Here is a 19,788-nt window from a genome sequence, read left to right as displayed (position 1 = left end):
AAGAGCTGCTCATGTCAGCTTTTGAAGTGAAGGCTAAATGCGATTTGAGAGAAATGCTTCAAATTAAAAATCATCAGGTTTACATCCATCATAACTTTTGTTTTAATTTTATCACAAAATTAAGGCCTTGCTGATTTGGTGTCACACATTAATAACAGTAACACCTCCCCAAAATCAGCAACCTTCAAAACCGCTGCCTTTTTCTGTTGTTGTTGTTGTTAGATGAATGGAGCTTCAAAGCACTTGAACGGCACATTGAGAACTACCTACCAGCAGTAAGAAACATGAACATGCCAGTAAATATGTAGAAATAGCGGTAGGCTTTGCACTGCATCCAGAGGGTGATGTATGTATTTTTTCTTTAGTAATGAGAGGTCAAGCAGTAACTCTGTGTTTCCATGTTGGTTTGTTTCATTCTTGCAAGCATCTTTAAGAATAGACTCATAAATTTCTTGAGTTACTGGAAAAGTCTTAATAGCTGCATCAAAAAACTATCGTTATGGCAGGATGTTTTGAATATCCTTCATATTTTGGGGTTGGTTTAGGCCATGTTCCCAGCATAACTCGGAATTGCTTCTGGTTTAATATTCTGCCATCTTGGGTCCTTAGGTGTTGCCCAGGAAATGCACATGCAGCTTATGCTTCTGATTATGATTTTTCCTTCTCCTCCTCCAAATCACGGGACTGTAGTTCAGTGATTCTTTGAAGCAGATTGGCCCGTCAGCAGTGCAGCTTTTGAAGATTGCTTTTCTCTGGCTATGTGCTCTATGGGTTCTCTAAATTTCTGGAAATTATATTTCTGAGACTTTCAATTTGATATCAAATTTAGTTGAAACTGGTCAATGTGTTCAAAGGTCATAGGAAGATGGAGCAGCTAGACAGTAAGATGATTTAATTTGCTTTGAAAATCAGGCTAAAATGGTGTAATTTTATTTTTTAGGAAAATTTTGGCGAGGTGATCAATCAACTTGTAACAGAGGTACTGACTATGAAGCACTGATTTGTCAGTGATGACACTGGTTTGCTACTGCTCTGCCATTGTACCCTGTGATACTACTTGTGCTGCCAGAATGTAAACCATAAAGAAAGCTCATACCATCATTGTAATGACTGAAGTTGGCAGAGGGAGCAAATGCACCAGGTCGTCACTTTCTCATAGTCACCAAAGATTTGGGGCTCCTCCGCTTGAGCATAAGCTCCCAGTTCTGGATCAGCACACAGCCAGCGTTGATTAGTAGGGGCCCATTTACAGGGCATAGAGGGTTGCTCACTCCACCACCCTTGGTGTATCCAGTTCTACTGGAAGGGTGGCCCCTGGTTGTCAGCAATGGTGACAGCACCGCTGGAGAGGCAGGTTGTTCTTGCAAAAACCACCAAGAGAAATGTTGATTTCTGTTGCTTTGTCATGGAGAAGCTGTGGTTGGAAGGTGTCCTCAAGGAGAGCAGACTCCTCTTCAAGCAGGTGGGCATTTAAAGGGTAAAGAAGGGTATGGCTAAAGAGAAGTAACTGTACTGTTGGTTTGCTTCAGTGGCACTTTTGCCTGTTTGATGGTTAGTAGATGTCAAAGCATTTTCCTGATTTGGGATACAGATGACATGCTTACATTTGTGCTTGGAAGTGTCAAGGCCACCCTCAGTTTAGCTTCTTGAGCAAGAACGTGTAGGTGCAGCAGATTTTTTCTCGTACTGATACTGGAGCAGAACTTGTTTTGTTGCCTAATTTTCTTGGCTCAGAAAGTGTATCTCATTTTACTTTGGCCTTGTGAGAAAGATGACATTCGTAGTCATGCTGAGCTTTTTTCAGAAGGTGGCAGCAGCTTATTACTTATATAAAATAGATTGCTGCTAGATGTTAATGTCTGCCTAAGTGTAAATAAATACTTAGTTTCACGTTTCTTTACTGGTTCGTTGTTGTGAGTGCCTTAGATTTTCTTTAGGTTGTGGAGTTGCAAATTTAAATTAATATTTAGTTTATAATAATAATAATAAAATATATTAAATATTTTATTCCTGCCTATCATCGAAGTGTAATTTTGGGATGGTTTGATTTTCAAGCAGAGGGCATTAGACATTCATAAAGATATTTGTCAGGTTTTAGGTTTTTTTTCCTTTTCAAAGAATACACACATGTACCACAGTTTATTGTCCAAAACACACACTTCATAAGACATGGGACAGTTAAAGACACTGCTATCTTTCTTTTCCAAAAGTGGTGATTAGACAGCATGTATATTCTTTGCATCTAAACAATACCTGGAAGAGTGATACAGGGATTCAGAAGTAATGAATATTCATGTTTCCAACCATCTGTTGATTAGTTTCAACCTCTATTCATACTGAAAATTCATAAATCACTGAAACTATGGGAGTAATATATAAGTGCATCTGCCTTTCTCTTTATTTAGATTTTTTTTTTGCAAAGTAAGAGAATAACAGGGATAAAAAAAGAAGGGACTGAAAGGTGATGGAGGAGGATGGAAAGAAATGGAAAAGGTAGAAAGGGAGCAGGAAGAAAAGGCAAAGTTCCATGCAGGCTTCCCCATCTGAAGTGCTTTCCTATGGACATGTGTTTTCTTTTTTGCTGGAATATATGCTCAGAAAAAGAAATATGTCTTCCTTTCCATTTGATGTCTTCCAGATGCTCTGCAAACAGTAAACACATAATGCAAATGTTATCTGCAGAAAATGTGTCATCGGCATGATGCTGTCATTAAACACATTTTCTCTGCTCCAGCTTGCTTGTGAGAATCTGTCGAGTAAACACCCATGATAGATACAAATCAGCTTGGATGCTGGAGTGGACCATTGATTGACAGCTGAGTTTGAGCAGTTTGCCCACAAATGAACTGAAGTGATAACCTTTTCTTTTCAGCTTGAAGGTTCAGGTTTCTGACTGTGAGAGTGAGAGCCGAGGCATTCAGCAGAAATTACAGAGGGTAGGGTGGTAAATGTTAGTAGTGGGAGTGGAGGAATTACAGGTATATAACTCAGCTTTTGTGTTTTGTCATTTTTAATATTTCCCATCCCTCCCAAGCAAAATTGTGTAATGCTATGGTACCGGTGTTATAAAAACAGCAGGAGAAATCATTTTTCAAACTCCTAAATGAAAAATGTAATGTAATCATGAAAAAGTTTCATATCATATCGATTATATGTACATCCCACGGTGATGCGAGTTAAAAAGGTACAACCAGTTACAGCTTAAGGTGGTTTTAGCCTGAGTATGGTAAACGTTTTACTCGCCCTCTTTAAGAAGAGAAAAATAGCCAAGCCCAGTCTTGGCAATGTATGTGAATGTGTATAATTGTCTTTCTACTTGTCTGTTATATATTAAATATCAGTGTACAGAAAGTGAGAGCTCTACTAGTCGGTAAAGTGGAACATTATTAACAAACCCCCTTCCTTTCTATATGCCTGACTAATTGTACGTAACAGAAAACATGTATTTTACTAAAACAGGGAAGGAGACGGAGAATGAAAAAAAAAAAAGCATGAGATATATTTTTAGAGACCCTTTTCCACTAGCAGCAGTGGTAAGGATCGGGCTAAGGAACAGACATCAGGTGATTATTTTAACATGACGTTCATATGCGCTGTGATTGCTTCTCTGCCCAGATACTGCATAACTGACTGCACAGCATTAGCCAGGCACCACGTGGTATGAGCACAGATACTCTGATGGAAAAAACACTGAGGCTGTGGTACTAAGATAAACCTTTTTTAAAAAAACCCCTCCTTGTAGAGAATGAGGATGGGTAGGGATGAGAAGAGTGGAGACATTTCTGAAAAGTGAAATTATTAATTGTGTTTATTGCCTGGTGTAAGGTGAAATTCACTGTGAGAGAAGAGGTCACATAATGATCATGTTCATTGCTGCTAAGGTATAGGCACTACTAGGGTGAACTGACTTTCATCAAAATCAAAATCATGCATGAATGTGAGCAGGGAAAAAAGGGTAAAGCGAGGCAAAGAAATCCTAATACTGCTGACAGAATAGTACCACTAAGAAATTTCTTAGCTAGATCTTGGAAAAACGCAGCATTTCTTTTCAGCTTGAAATCCACCAAATGCTCCTTCAGCATCCTTCTGGTCAGTGCAAGAACACTGGCAGCTGCTTCTTTGGACATGAAGACTGTAAAACTGCAATCTGAGAGGTGAAGGACAGTTGTGGTTTTATTTTTTAAAAAATGATTCAAATACTTCTCTGGGAAAGGCAATATGAGAGCAGTAGATTTGTAACTGGCATTTCAGCCAGTTCTGTAGTTACCACTAATTTCCAAACAGTAAAGACCTAATCCAACATCCAGAGCCCAGGTTAAGCTAGGAGTGGAAAATGTCATTTTGCTTGTAAACAGCACCATTAGTAGGGCAATGGTTGAGAGAATGACGATGGTCAATACTGTGCATTTTTTTACAGTCAGCATATTTTAACCTTTGAAGACACTGACTCTGCCTATATTTGTACTGGAGCAAAACAACTTGTGCTTCAAGGTGTTAGCTAAGCAAAGATTTGTATAATCTGTGTCCACCAGTCAATGAAAAAATTTCCTACTGCATGTTGGAAATGGGGAAAACTATTTCACGTACTGGCCGAAAGTATATAACTGACAGCCTAAATCCTTTATACTTGGATTTTTTTGAAATACATGAAGCTTTGATATTATGCATAAAACTACAAAGGATCGCTTCCCAGATGGAAGATATCTAGCTGAAAAATTGACTCATTGCTATTTCAGCCATGTGTTTTTCTGTGGTACGGTATGTTGATAAAAATCAATTGAGTAATAAGCTCATGAATAGTGAGTCAGTGGAAGCTGGTGGCAGCCTTGATGTTGATCAATAATGTCAAGATTTTGTAACAGGTTACAAAATAATAGAGGGCTCTGCAGATGCCGCTGAATTAGCAAATCAACTGGATGTGACCACCAACACTCCTTTTTCTGCTAGTGACTCCTGATTTTTTCATACAAAGGGCAAAAAGAAGCCAATTAGTTGATAATTTGGAGCAGTTTTATATAGAATTCTTCCTTTATACACTCTGAATTTAGCATGCTGCTCTAAAATGAATGATTTTGAACTTTTCAGCACTTCTTTCTTTTTGGCAGTTTCAAAACTCTTCAGAAAATACAGGGCTTCAGGAATGTTTGCGAGGGCAGTAGACTCTGCATCTTTATTGATTCCACAGGAAAACAGAAATGTTATTATGATAATGTTTAACTTAATGGCAACAGTAGAAATCATGAGCTGACTGGCCAGCTTGATCTGCAGTGGAAGACATCAGCTGCCTTCACTCCTTTTTTTAAGGCTTCCTTTTAACCTCCATTACAAAATACAAAACTCACTTTAAACACAAATCTACTTCTGTTTTCTTGCTAGATGCTTCTGTTCTCTGTTTTATGAGTCTAGCAACCATTACTGATAATTTTAACCCACTGTGTTACAGCTGATATCTCTCCCAATTATTTTTCTAAAGCGATTTCTTGGATAAAGCTTTGTCTCTTAATGCTGAGAATGCGTTGGCTAGTTTAATAAATCATCTAGAATGATGAAAATGTACGGTTCAGTTCAGCAGCCTGAGTTGCTGCTTTCATATTTTTCTGCTGTCTTAAGTGACTGCAGCCATGATTAGGTGGAAAGACACTAAAATGCATGTAAAAGACTGTTTTATTTCTGAACCTCTATGTTCAAAAATAGCCAAAGACTGTTCATAGGTCTTCATGTAATTTTTAATAATAAAAGTGATAGCTTATGGCCTTGCCACATTAGTTTGCCTAGCTATTATTTTGTCAGAGAAGTAGGACCTGATGTATTTTCCTGTTGCAGGCATAAAAAATGAACAAAAGATAAAATTTTTTTGTAGTCTGAAAGTGTACGAACAAGATCGGTAGATCGTCTCTCTGTCTTGCAGAGCCGATCAGATAGCTTGCCCTCCCAGCTCTGAGAAAAGACTTATGACTTTATTAGGCTTTGGGTCATATTCATAATCTGCATTTTTTATTTGCAAATTGGAATTACTAATAGATATCTACAAAAGGAGAGCTGCAATAGAAAAATTAATTCATGTTAATAACACACTTTGAGGTCATTGCATTGAATAATTAAATGATGCAATTAAGAATATTCTTGTCTGGTTTTTCACTCGGTACAATACAATTCCTCTTTTGCATGTTAAGCTGACTGTGTTTGCCTTAGATTACCATATTTGCATTTGTGGGATTTTTTCCAAGCACTCTGACTGTACAGTTCTAGCAGTTCCTTTGTATTTCTGGCCGTTGTCATGTTAGGACTACTGTCACTGTTGCACTGTAGGTCACGCACACAAATCTCTCCAGGTGAAACCAGTGGTATGGTTTAGTGATGCTCCTGATTTGCCAGTGGTGGAGAAATGTGTGTCATAACTGGCCTGTTAATTTGTGCTCTTAGATGAGTTTTATCCCAAGCATTATCCTCATTTAAAAAGTCTTTCTGGACTTCAAAGCAGGAGGGCTGTTAAATTAACTTAGATGGTTGAGAGAGTGGGATTTTCTTTAAATTGGGCTGCAAATCACACATTTTGTAGCGAAGCTCCAGGCAAAATGACTTGAATGCAGATAATTGTCCAGTGTTCTTCTCAATGTTCTCCCGTATGCATCTCAGAGGACACATACGTTTCCTTGTAGGTGGCAAACTTGGCTAAGCAAATACTACAGGGGGTGTCGGCATAAAAACCCCCAGCCATTGTGTCTCAGTCACCTATAATTTAAATACTGTCACAGTATATAAATTGTAATGGGGGGATATCTGGATTTTGGTTAGGCTCAGATACAGATTACCCAGGGTAACCGTGCAATCAAGATGCACTGGTTGCATTAACCAAGAAAGGTTCTAAATATGATATAGACTTTGCTTCAGGGAGTTTAAGTTTCCAATTTTCCCAATGCTTTGGACTGCATTATTATTTAATAAGTACCCAGAGCTTGAATGCATATGTGAGCTATTGCGTATTATGAATTTCCAGAACTGGCTGGTAATATTATTGAAAAATGCTTTTAAAGTAAGAGCTAGTGTTTTCTTGCTTCAAATGTGGCCTGGAAATATTGTGATCACAAACATTTTCTTGGTGTTTCTGCACTTCTTATCTGGACTAATCTGGAAACTAGCAGTGAAAAACCATTTATTTCAGACTGTCGGAAGAACCCCCTCTATTGAAGCTCAGTTCTGGCAGGAGGTGAAGATTCCAGCAGGTTCATGGTTTAACCAAAGCAGTTTGTCCCTTCTTGTGTTTCTTTTAGAGAGAGAAAAAGGAAATACTTGGACTTGAGCAATAGGGACTTTTTTAATATATATTTGATCACGATACTATATTCCTACATAACCAGATGTCCTTCAGCCAGTACAAGGGGTGGTGAATGAGTGCAGTTTATATGCATTAGGCAGTATGCTTTTCACTCAGGAGGTTTTCTTGTTGCTAATATTGCACAGAAGTTATTTATATGTGAAATTTGGAAACTGTGATTAGAAGCAGTGTAATTCACAGTGAGCATGTATTTGATTTGTATCATGAAGCCATTTTAAAAGGCTTTCCCTGCACGGTCAGGTTATTGTGTAGTGCATATGCGCTTACTTGGCACTTCTGGAGTTGAAAGCCTGCCCATATTTTTACATCTCTAGCAGCTACAGAAAAACCAAAGGACTAATCCTGAGACTGTATCACCGGTGTAATTAGTTAGCTCTCTGAATGAGATGTGTGTGGCTGGTAACTCATATTCCTGACTGGAAGTCACAGTTCATATCCAGAAGAGTTACTGAAGTGTTGCTATAGGATATTATATTACTTGATTGTAAAACATTATTATTGTTATTGCTTGATTATAAGACATGCATACGGTGCAATAGCTCATTTTGATAAAACTACTGAATTTATTTGTTCTTCTAATCTAAGTCTTGTAGAAGAGATCTTGCTGGATCTCTGCCAGCAGGGCCAGACTTCAACCTCTTGCTGTCTGCTGATATATAGTATACAAGCGTTTGGGTTCCTAATACTTGAATAAATACTTAAATGCATACTTTTTCATTCTCCATTCTCTCCGTAAGAACCTAATGTCTTCTCCAAGGGCCAAGAAATTTGGCTATGCATGGAACAAGTATCCAAATGTGTTGCTTAGTTAGATCAACCTCACAAATCACGCCGTTAAGTCCATCCGGACTGGAATCAGAGGAATTTTCTCAGGTTCTGTGTAAACTTCCTACCAGATGGTATGGAAAGTTTGGGTACTGTGTGGGATTGACAGTTTACTTTAGAGGTAGATTAAAGTGGTAATGGTATGTGCTATGGGGTTTTCTGGTATCTTTGAACACCTCTCAGTAAAGCATATATGCTTTGTTTAATGTTGTTAAAAAAAATCTTTCATTCCTTAGCTTTTTCATTTCTGCCAGCAACTTTTTTATTCCAGAGGAGGCAAGAATGTGTTCTAACCTCTCTTTTTTCCAAGAAGAGGGACAGGAGAATCATGTAACTTAATGCTTATATGAGTTAGTAATTTAACTATACTGTAATAACAATTTATTTATACAATTGTTACTCAGCTCCTATTTTCAGGAAGAAAATAGGTTAAATAAATTAAGGTAATTTCCATACTTTGTAGAAAATTCTCTCAGCTCCTCCAGCAAAACTCTCCTCTCCTTAGTGGAAATACCAGTGTTATGAGTGAGCATCCTCCTGGAAAATACTGATGTAATATTTTTTCAAGAATGGTGCCATTAGTCAGTTCATGTTTTAGTTACAGTGTGCATGACAAAGAGGGAATGACTTTACTGTTGTTTTGTCAGCTATGATATTAGTAGAGCATTTCAGCTTTGCTTACTCACTCTTCATGAGCTGTTGTTGAAATTTCAAGTCTGAGGATCAATTCCCTGGTATTACTTACTATTCAGTATGTCCTGAGATGGAATGTCATCTCAAGGTAAAGACTTTTTAAAATCTGGTATTTGACTCCATGATGTCTGGGTCTTCCAGGGCCTCCTATGAGACTCTGGATATTTGCCCTTTGTCTCTCCAGTGGTCTGACACAGAAGGGAGTGGCAGATATATTATACGTTTAAGTATTGCTTGAGCATCCGTAGGCTGTTTGGGAATATAACACACCTATCTGTAGGCTGGCATTGCATTCAGTCAAGATACCACTTAGTCACACGCCTATTCTTAATGGAGTTTGGGATCCTGCCATATTTTCATCATTTGTTACTTGATTGCAATAAATTTATCCTCCTATTCCTTTAAGCTATTTCAATTATTTATTAATCTGTGTTTCGCTTTGAACAGCTTAGCAGTACCCTGCATGAATACCCGGTATAATTTTCTCCTGTAACAAAGCTGCCAAATCCTTGCAATAGGTTGCTCAACTGTCACCCTGCAGTGCCCCAACTAGCTCATGGCCTTTCAACAGCCACCCAGCCATGCTAATCCAGGTTGCCTTTCCAAACCCAGAGACACTGGGAACACGCCTGCACAACCCTTCAGCTTTAGAATTTGAGAAACAGCATGTTGATTTTTTGTTTATTTATCAGATTTTTTTTTCAATTACAGGATTTTGCACTTGTTTCCTTCATGCTTATTGTCTAATATCTGCTTAAACAACTTCCACATTCAACAGTTTAATGGTAGCACTTTTTTTCCAAGTGAATTCCTGGGTACCTTTCACATCCTGAAGGCAATCCTCAGTGCAGTTGTTGCAATTATTTTCCTAGGATATCCCAGTTCCAGATCAGAACACTGTGTAACTGGAGCCTGGTCAGTTGGAAGGGTCTGGCCCCGCACACTGAGATGTAGCTTTAACTTGTAGTATAAATAAATTTGCATTCCTCACACCCCAAGTCCGCATACTGAACAATTGTGCTCTTTTCCCCTTCCCTAGCTGCATGCTCTTTCTCTCTTGAACAGGACACAACCCTTCTGTATCTTCTCTCCTTTCCTATCCTGGACGATATCATACCTCAACTCTCCCAAGCAGGACACAACCATTTGATTCCCTTTTCACCCTGCCCTCCATTCCACTGTTGCCCACAGCACATGCCACCTCTCCCAAACAGGACAGAACCCTTGCATCCCTTTTCCTTTGCCTTCCCCTGCACATTGGGACCAGCTCTTCATAGAATCATAGAATCATTCAGGTTGGAAAAGGCCCTTTGGATCATTAAGTCCAACCATCAGCCCTACTCTACAGAGTTCTCCCCTACACCATATCCCCCAGCATCTCATCTAAACAACCCTTAAACACATCCAGGGATGGTGACTGCATGGGCAGCCTATTCCACTGTCTGACCACTCTTTCTGTGAAAAATTTTTTCCTAATGTCCAGTCTGAACCTCCCCTGTTGCAGTCTAAAGCCATTCCCCCTTGTTCTGTCACTACTCACCTGTGAGAAGAGACCAGCACCAACCTCTCTACAATGTCCTTTCAGGTAGGTGTAGAGAGTGATGAGGTCTCCCCTCAGCCTTCTCTTCCTCAGACTGAACAGTCCCAGCTCCTTCAATCTCTCCTCATAGGATCTGTTCTTCAGGCCCTTCACCAGCTTCGTTGCCCTCCTCTGCACTCGCTCCAGCACCTCGATATCTCTCTCGTATTGAGGTGCCCAAAACTGGACACAATACTCCAGGAGTGGCCTCACCAGTGCAGAGTACAGGGGGACTATCACCTCCCTACTTCTGCTGGTCACACTATTTCTAATACAAGCCAGGATGCCGTTGGCTTTCTTGGCCACCTGGACACACTGCCGGCTCATGTTCAGTTGCTTGTCAATTAGAACCCCCAGATCCTTCCCTTCCACACAGCTCTCCAGCCACACCTCCCCAAGCCTGTAGCCATGCATGGGGTTGTTGTGGCCCAAGTGCAGGACCCGGCACTTGTCCTTGTTGAAGCTCATGCCGTTAACGTTGGCCCACCGATCCAACCTATCCAAGTCCCTCTGTAGTGCCTCCCTATCCTCATGCAGATCGACACTCCTGCTTAACTTGGTGTCATCTGCGAATTTACTGATAATGCACTCTATGTCCTTATCAAGATCATCAATAAAGATGTTGAACAGAAATGGTCCCAACACCGAGCCCTGAGGAACACCACTTGTGACCGTCCGCCAGCTGGATTTAGCTCCATTGACCACCACTCTCTGGGACCGTCCATCCAGCCAGCGCTTGACCCAGCAGACCGTTCGCTCATCCAGGCCATGGGCAGCCAGTTTTTCTATGAGAATCCTATGGGGAACTGTGTCAAATGCTTTTTGAACATCCAGGTAGATAATATCGACAGCTTTTCCCTCATCCAATACTCAGGTCATCTTGTCATAGAAGGAGATCAGGTTTGTCAGGCAGGACCTGCCTTTCATAAACCCATGCTGACTAGGCCTGATCCCCTGGTTGTCCATTATATGACTTTTAATGGCACTCGAGATGACCTGCTCCATGACCTTCCCTGGCACCAAGGTCAGACTGACAGGTCTAGAGTTTTCTGGATCATCCTTTCTGCCTTTCTTGAAGATGGGTATCACATGTGCCACCCTCCAGTCCAATGGGACCTCCCCAGTTAGCCATGATTTCAGGTAAATCATGGAAAGCGGCTTGGCGAGCACATCTGCCAACTCCCTCAGCACCCTTGGGTGTAACCCATCCGGTCCCACAGACTTGTGTGCATCCAAGTGGTGTAGCAGGTCTCTGACCACCTCCTCTTCAACTGTGCTCACATCATTCTGCTTCCCCTCCCCATCTCCCAGCTCATGAGGCTGGGTGTCCAGGGAACAGCCAGTTCCACTGCTAAAGACTGAGGCAAAGTAGGCAGTGAGCACCTCAGCCTTTTCCTCATCCTTAGTTACTGTGTTTCCCTCTGCATCCAATAAAGGAGGGAGATCTTCCCTAATCCTCCTTTTGCTGTTAATGAATTTATAGAAACGTTTTTTGTTATCCTTAACAGCTGTAGCCAAGTTGAGCTCTAGCTGTGCTTTGGCTCTCCTAATGTTCTCCCTGCATAACTTCACTGCATCTTTATAGTCTTCATGAGAGACCTGGCCCCTCTTCCAAAGGCAATAGATTCTCCTTTTGTTCTTGAGATCCAGCCAAAGGTCCCTCTTTAACCAGGCTGGTCTCCTTCCCCTCCTGCTTGTTTTTTGGCACACGGGAACAGCCTGCTCCTGTGCCTTTAAGACTTCGCTCTTGAAGTATGTCCAGCCTTCCTGGACTCCCATATCCTTCAAGGCAGCCTCCCAAGGGATTTTGTTAATCAGCCTTTTGAACAGGTCAAAGTTTGCCCTCCGGAAGTCAAAGGTGGCAGTTTTACTAACCCCTCTCTTTGTTTCTCCAAGGATTGAAAACTCAATCATCTCATGATCACTGCACCGTAGACAGTCTCCAACCTTTACTTCCCCCACAAGCTCTTCCCTGTTCACAAGAAGCAGGTCCAGAAGGGCACCTTCCCTGATCGGCTCACTCACCAGCTGTGTGAGGAAGTTATCCTCCACACACTCTAGGAACCTCCTGGATTGTTCCCCCTCTGCTGTGCTGTGATTCCAGCAGATACCTGGGAGGTTAAAGTCCCCCACAAGAACAACGGCAAGTGACCGTGAGATTTCTCCCAGTTGTTTATAGAAGGCTTCATCCACCTCACTGCTTTGGTTGGGAGGTCTATAGCAGACTCCCACAGCAAGATATGCTTTATTGGTCCTTAACCTAATCCAAACACTCTCAACCCCGTTATCACTATACTTGATTTCTGAGCTCTCATAGCATTCTCTAACATACAGGGCCACTCCACCACCTCTCCTTCCCTGTCTATCCCTCCTGAAGAGCTTGTAGCCTTCGATTGCAGCACTCCAGTCGTGTGAGGCATCCCACCACATTTCTGTTATAGCTACTATGTCATAGTTCTTGTGCTGCATCATGGCTTCAAGCTCACCCTGTTTGTTGCTCATACTGCGTGCATTGGTATAGATGCACTTGAGATGAGCTAATGAATCCAACACCTTTTTGTGAGTGTGGGCCCCATTCCCTACCAGACCCTTCTCAGGTGTTTCCGCGGTTTCTAAACATCTTTCCCTTCTCTCAAATGAAGTGGCAGAGGGAGAGCCCTCACCAGTCCACCATCCTTCAAGCTTTAGCATACTTCCCTTGAGCTTATTCCTAACAGGCCCAGGTATCTCCCCGTCCCCCCTCATATCTAGTTTAAAGCCCTGTCAATAAGCCCTGCTAACTCCTGCCCCAGAATCCTTTTTCCCCTCTGGGACAGTTGCATCCCACCTGTCTCATTTGTCACCAGCAGACCAGGTGCCTTATACACCTCGCCATGATCAAAGAACCCAAAATTCTGACGGTGACACCAGTCTCTGAGCCACGTGATATGTTTTCCACCCTCTCTCATTGGTTTTCCCTTCCACTTGAGGGATTGATGAAAGCACGATCTGAGCTCCCAAGCCTTCAATTAGCCACCCCAGTGCCTTGAAGTCCTTTTTGAGTGACTTAAGACTTCTCTCTACCACCTCATTGTTACCTGCCTGGATAACCAACAAAGGGTAGTAATCAGAGGGCTGCACCAGAGCAGTGACCTTCCTTTTAATATCTCTAACCCAAGCCCCAGGGAGGCAGCAGACCTCTCTATGGTATGAGTCTGGTCAACATATGGGCCCCTCTGTACCCCTCAGAACAGAGTCACCTACTACAATTACTCTGCTTTCCTTCTTAATTGAAGAAGTCGCAAGTCATGGGGCTGAGGGACAAGCTGTGGATGGCTCACCAGATGGATCCTCATTTCCATCTTCATTCGGCTGGCCGTCTAGTTCCAAAGCCTCATACCTGTTGTATAATGACAACTGGGAAGGTGAGGGGGGCCGGGAAGGTTTTTGCTTGCCTTTCCGAGGAAGGACCTGACTCCATTCCCCCCTGTCCCCCACATACCCTCCTTCTGCCTGGTGAGAGGAGGGGAGGGAGTCATGTATTTCTTGTGCAGCCTCTACCTGCTGCCTTTGTCTCAGAGTGTGGCTCCACCAGTCAATCTCATTTCCAACCAGACCACAATACCGTGCACCTTTGCCTCCTCTTTCAAGCCTGTAACTTTCTACCAGCTAAATGTGATCTGGGTTTAATTTTATTTTATTTTTTAAAAAAAAACCCTTGTTTGATTTATTCTGGTTATGCAAAAAGAGGAGAGAGACTTCCTGGGTGTAAAGCCTTTATTATATATGGTACAGTGGTAGGTAAGGGAGTATATTAACATACTTATCAAGGTCATGAAAAGGCTGTTTTGCCTCCTTCCCCCACCAAGGTTCCAGGGGTGTTACACTACTTCTTGTTTAGCTAAGACTAGTTCCTGCATCCTTCTGAGCTTTGATTACATTAAAATAATGGGGTAAGAATTTAGCAGTTTCATTTGATAATTTGCCATACCTTCTATGGAAACAAATCTTATGATTCATTTGGGGAAGGACAACACAGCACTTTTATCCTGGTCTGCTCTGGAGAGAGGGCAACTTTCAATCTGCTTAATAGACATTACAGATTGAGACCAGAGTTTTCTGCATCCTTTCTCCTGAGTAGGATGTGGGTCAGGCTTGCCATGGCGTGGTGAGGTGCTTGAGAAGACATCAGTTAAGTCTGACCATCCTCAGCTCAGTCAGGCTGAAGGAAAGGAGCTGAAGCAGCTAGCCACATCTTAAGAATTTGTTCTCCAAATTCACTTTTTTGCACTGACCCATTCGCGTCACACAGCTTACCCAAGCTCTGCCCCTTAGCCTGCACCTAACCATCACCTACAAATGTGCACAGCCCCACCAGCAAACTTTCATATGAAACCTCCACACTGTGCCCCCGATGCCACCTAGCACTACCTCCACACAAACACTCCAAGAGCTGGGGCAGCGTTATGGTTGTCTGCACTACACAGTCATCATGAGTTAAAGTAGAGCTGGATTTGAAGGCTGGATGTGAGTGTGACATTTTACAAAGCAATCAGGTTCTCACTGGGAAGAGAGCAGGTATAGGACCTGATTGGAGACAGAGAGAGGCTGCCCTTCTGTACTCTGAAGGTGAGGGAAAGGAACAGACTCTGTGTTGGTGGGTAAAATCTTGTGATCCCCTTGCTTCCTCTGCAGTTTGGGTGCTGCAAAAAACCTACAGGTTTGGGACAGGATTAAGCACCTTGTAATCGTCACCCCAGAGCATGGTTACCTGAAGCCTGCAGGCAGCCTAGAACTCTAGCTCAGAGTTGTGCCAACCTCTCCCTTCTTAAAAGGGTGTCCTCTTCCCCACGGTCCGTGGTTCTGGCACACAGAGAGCAAGTGCTCCATTATGCTTGATGTGGCTTTTCATTTTACTTTCTTCATAGTAATATTCAAGCACAAACCTGAAGTGATGCATCTGCTATTTGCCACTAACAGCTCAGCCTCATCACTCTCTGGGGGAAAATTGTGTGTTTGGACTAATGCTTTGTTTCAGTAGGGTTTTGTTTTTCTTTTAATAGGGTCTTGGTTTTGTTTTATGTGTATATAAACTAAACATACATATATTTGTATGTATCAATCTACATAAATGTACTGACATTTTTTTTCAGAGAAGGCAAGGCTCAAGAGGAATGTCTTATTTGAAAGACAGAGGACGGTAATATTTAAGGTGGTTCTTGGTGGCTGCAGGAGTTCATTCTTTAGCCTTAGGCTCTGTTCTGAAAATTGTATTAACAGGTGGGCCTTATCCTCACAGTGGAAATTTCACTTTATCTCAGGAATGGAGCTGTTAACTGCAGTCTTTATGTCTTACACAAATGCACAAGAAACTATTCTAGCCCTCTCACCTGCTTTTAAAGAACAACAAAACCCCTCAGAATTATTGTTAAAAAGTCTAGGCCCTTGATAACCGTTGTCAGCTGGGATGCTGCCAGTGGTCAAAAGTTATCAGTTAACTCCATCGATAGGCTGACTTGAATTCAATATTGGTTGAATGAGTTCCTAAAAAACAAGGCAGATTAGCATTTGAGGCGCAAGCTACCTGAGAGTGAGAAAAGATTACAGTGATATTTTAAAAGAAGTGTTTCTTATCTGCCCTCGGACATTGTAATTAACCTGTATGAGGCCAGAACTATGTATTATAAATGAGTGGAGAGCATCCAAGCTATTTGTAGGCCAGGCAACTTATCTACATGACCAGCAGTCATGCAGCACCTCGTGCAGCACCTCTAAGTATAGACTTTAAAGCCCTTCATTTTAAACAATAGTTGTGTGATCTGTAATTGCAATACACTGCTGTAACCATACTCTGTGTTACCTCTGTGACTGCTCGTTCCTCAGTGGGCTCTGAAAGAATAATTCAAACAAGTTTCATTTATTGTTGCTTCACAGTTCTTCAGCACAATAATATGCCTTGTTACCAGGTTAGCAAACACTCCCTGTTCCCTTTCTTTTTATAGAAAAAGATTGAACAGGTCCTAGAAGGTGCCTTCCAAATCTTATGGTAGTCCCTACATCTTCTGGTATTAATAACGTTCCCTATTAATTTCCAATTTTTTTCTCTATCAATCTCTAGGTTTGCGATCACACTCAGAGACCTTTTCATAACTCCTGAGTTGGGCGCTGCTTACAATCCACTCCCTTGGGAAGTTACATTACGTGCATATGATTCTGTCATACAATATGTGAATGTAATACTTTTATCTCCACTGGAGATGAAGCTGCAGATCTGACCCAGACCGTGTGCACTAACTATAATGTTGAAATTGCTTATCATTATCTACAAATGAAAGTGTGAAATTACAGGATTCATAATTTGCATTACACTGGAAGGGCATATAAAGTGGGTGTAAGTGTAATGAGAAATAATCAATAGTGTTTTTACCTTTATGCTTAAGAAATATAGTTTAGAAATACTTTTAGGTAGGCCATTTTGTATACCATGTTTTGGATAAATGAATGAAAATCAAAAGGTGGCATCTGTACATCTCTGAAGTTCTGGAGAGAAACGATATGCAAAAAGCCCTGCTAGCTTGGGGAAGTGTCACAATTGCGTAGATACTCAGTCTTGATAGGAATTAAGATACAATCTGGTGTGTAAGAAACACGGAGTGTGCCTTTGTATCTGCTTATCTATCTTTCTGTAGAATCCTTTTCCTGACACTACCTCCCTGAAACCCCAAGCCATGCTCACGAACCCCATGCAGACATGTTACCAAACTGTGCTCTGCCCTGTGGCTGATGGGTTTTGGGAAGGGGAGATTGCAGCCAGAGCCAGCCAGCTGACCCATACAATGAGACATGGGTAATTTCTTAAAAAGACTAATAAATGTGCAGTTTTCTCTGGTTCTACCTATCTATTGCCAGTGAAGAAAAGCTGTATGGTAGGGAGTAAAGAAAGGCTAGAGTCAGTCAGAGTAGGGAGCAGATGAGTGTTGAAACGCTTTCATACATAGGGATGAATCTCCTCAGACCCACAAAACATGGACTTTATTTAGTATTGCAGACTGGGCAGTGGCATGCTGGGGTCTGAGGTGACTTCAGGTTCCTATTTTATTTCAATGAATGGCCATGATTGTATGGGATCAGGTGGCACTGTCCCCCAGGGCGTGTGTGTGTGTGTGTGTGTGTGTGTGTGTGTAGGCAGGGGGTGGGGGGGGGAGGGGGGGTACAGGGAGAGAGGCCCTGTGTGTGCAGAGGGGGGCTTAGGCCGCGTGCACCGAAGGGACAGGCATGGCGCTGGTTCCTGAGTGAGCAGGTGGCAAGGGATCCTGATGTTTTTAGGGGTGCATGTGAGGACAGACAGGGACTGCACAGCCTCTGACTGACAGAACACCCTTGCTTTAGGGATGGGCAGGGAGAGCAAAGCTTGCTGGAGGTGCTTAGCAACTCTTCCAGGATGCTTCTGTGATTTTAACAAATCTAATTGCCTCCAGCACAGCCCCACTGTATACAGCTGTACATTTGCATGCTGGCCCACAGCAAGATGTGCCCTGTTTGTAAGTTTTTCTTGCATTATCCAGTTTTATGGATCCCACTTGGGTTTTTGAAGAGGCCATGGACTTCCTGGAGATCTAGGGTAAGGAAACAGCCCAATTATGCCTTAACCACAGACTTTTCATAACTGCAGAATACAAAGGTGTAGATCAAAGACAGTGATGGAGAGTCACTAGACATGTGCCAGTGCCAAAACAAAGGCAAAAAAACCCTGTGTAAGAATTATGGACAAAAACTGAAGAGATCAGCATTGCCTGTGTCAGTGCATCTCCTGTCAGTACCTGCCATCACGAGCTGGGCAGATCTTGCTCTGCAAACAACCTCAGGCACTTTGTGGCTGGCTCTGAGGGTGCCTCCCCAGCACAGGCAGCCGAGCCTCCACCGTCTGGGGTGCCAGGCAAAAACGCACGGGGCCTCCCCCACGGACAGGCTTTCCTTCCAGGCAGCATCCAATAGGAAAAACACAGATGGAGCAGGCACTGAGGCCTGGTTTGCAAAAGCCAGACAAGGAAACAATGAGCAGAAGACTCAGCATCTTCCACTAGTGGGTCCCAAACAAAAAGATAAACCAAAGTTTGCAGATAGCAAAGTTTGCATATAGTCTGCAGGTAAGCAGATGGGTATTTGTTCACATCTGCTTGGTGAATGATACCCTGGATATGAAGGATGAAGTCAGAGACCCCTCTGTTTTCTCCCCCTGGTTTGTGAAAGTGAGGGGTTCATCACAGCATATCAAGTGGCTGAGTCATGAATCAGAAGACTTTAGCAGCAGATTATAGCAATAAAAAAATAAAGTTAAGTGCTTCACTCCAAGACTGTTGCCATCTCTGAAACAGGGACTTTCCAGAATGGTTGTGAGTCTTCTTTACTTATGCTGCACAATTAAATATTCAGTATTTCCTGCTAAATTTAGGTTTATTGAAGTAAACAATGATGCATAAGGGCAGAACTGGACAATTCCATTTTTAGGTATTAATAATTCAGAACCACATTTGAAAACAACAGAGGGATATGTACAATACATCATAGAGGTTTTTATTATACCCACCCACTGCCTATCCACCCACACAGAGATCTGGGTGCTGTTTCTACTTGGAAACAATATAGCATCATCATTTCTTAGGCTTGTTTAAGTATACAGATATACAGGATGCGTTTACAAGAATGCAGTGTTTTATGTACAGCTGGATGAGTCATTCTTTTTTTTCCTGCAACCGAATCAGCCTCTTATTCCTTAAACTTGGTATTGACAAACATTCATGCTTAGGATAACAGAAACTGTGTTTATCAGATTACAAAAAATTAGAGAAACTGCATTCTACAATGTGGAAAACACTATTCTAGGATAAAGCTCTGTCACTGAGCTCTCCATTTTAGTATTATGTTTAAAATCTGAATACTTTTGTTTATCACATTGTTGTTATTTATCTTGCTGTCACTTTAGGGCATGTAAAAAGCTTTTTGCTTTAGGACCTATCTGATAAATTCCTTGTGCAACACTGGGTGTTACCAGTGTGCTCCCTGTCACCGCCTCTGACACCAAAGCAGCCACAGCACAAAGAACTACGTGGGGTGCCTGGAAAGGGCAAGAGAAGAAAAGGAGAAATGGTGTATGCATCTGTTAGGAATATATTTTTACTGCAGTCTAGGGTTGTGGTTTTATTTAAGGATTAATACCTAGCTGGCTTTCAACAACTTCAAGAGTCATTTAGCTCAAGTGAAAGAGGTTTCAGGGTTTTTTGCTTGCCTGTGGTGCTGAGCAATGTCTGCAGAGACATGAGTATCACTCCTGCCCTGTTGGCCTCTGGACCTCTTTACCCCAGCTGCCACCCCCAAG

This window comes from Strix uralensis, chromosome 3, assembly GCF_047716275.1.
Source record: "Strix uralensis isolate ZFMK-TIS-50842 chromosome 3, bStrUra1, whole genome shotgun sequence".
In the NCBI taxonomy this organism is placed as follows: domain Eukaryota; kingdom Metazoa; phylum Chordata; class Aves; order Strigiformes; family Strigidae; genus Strix; species Strix uralensis.
Note: the sequence above shows the minus strand (reverse complement) of the source record.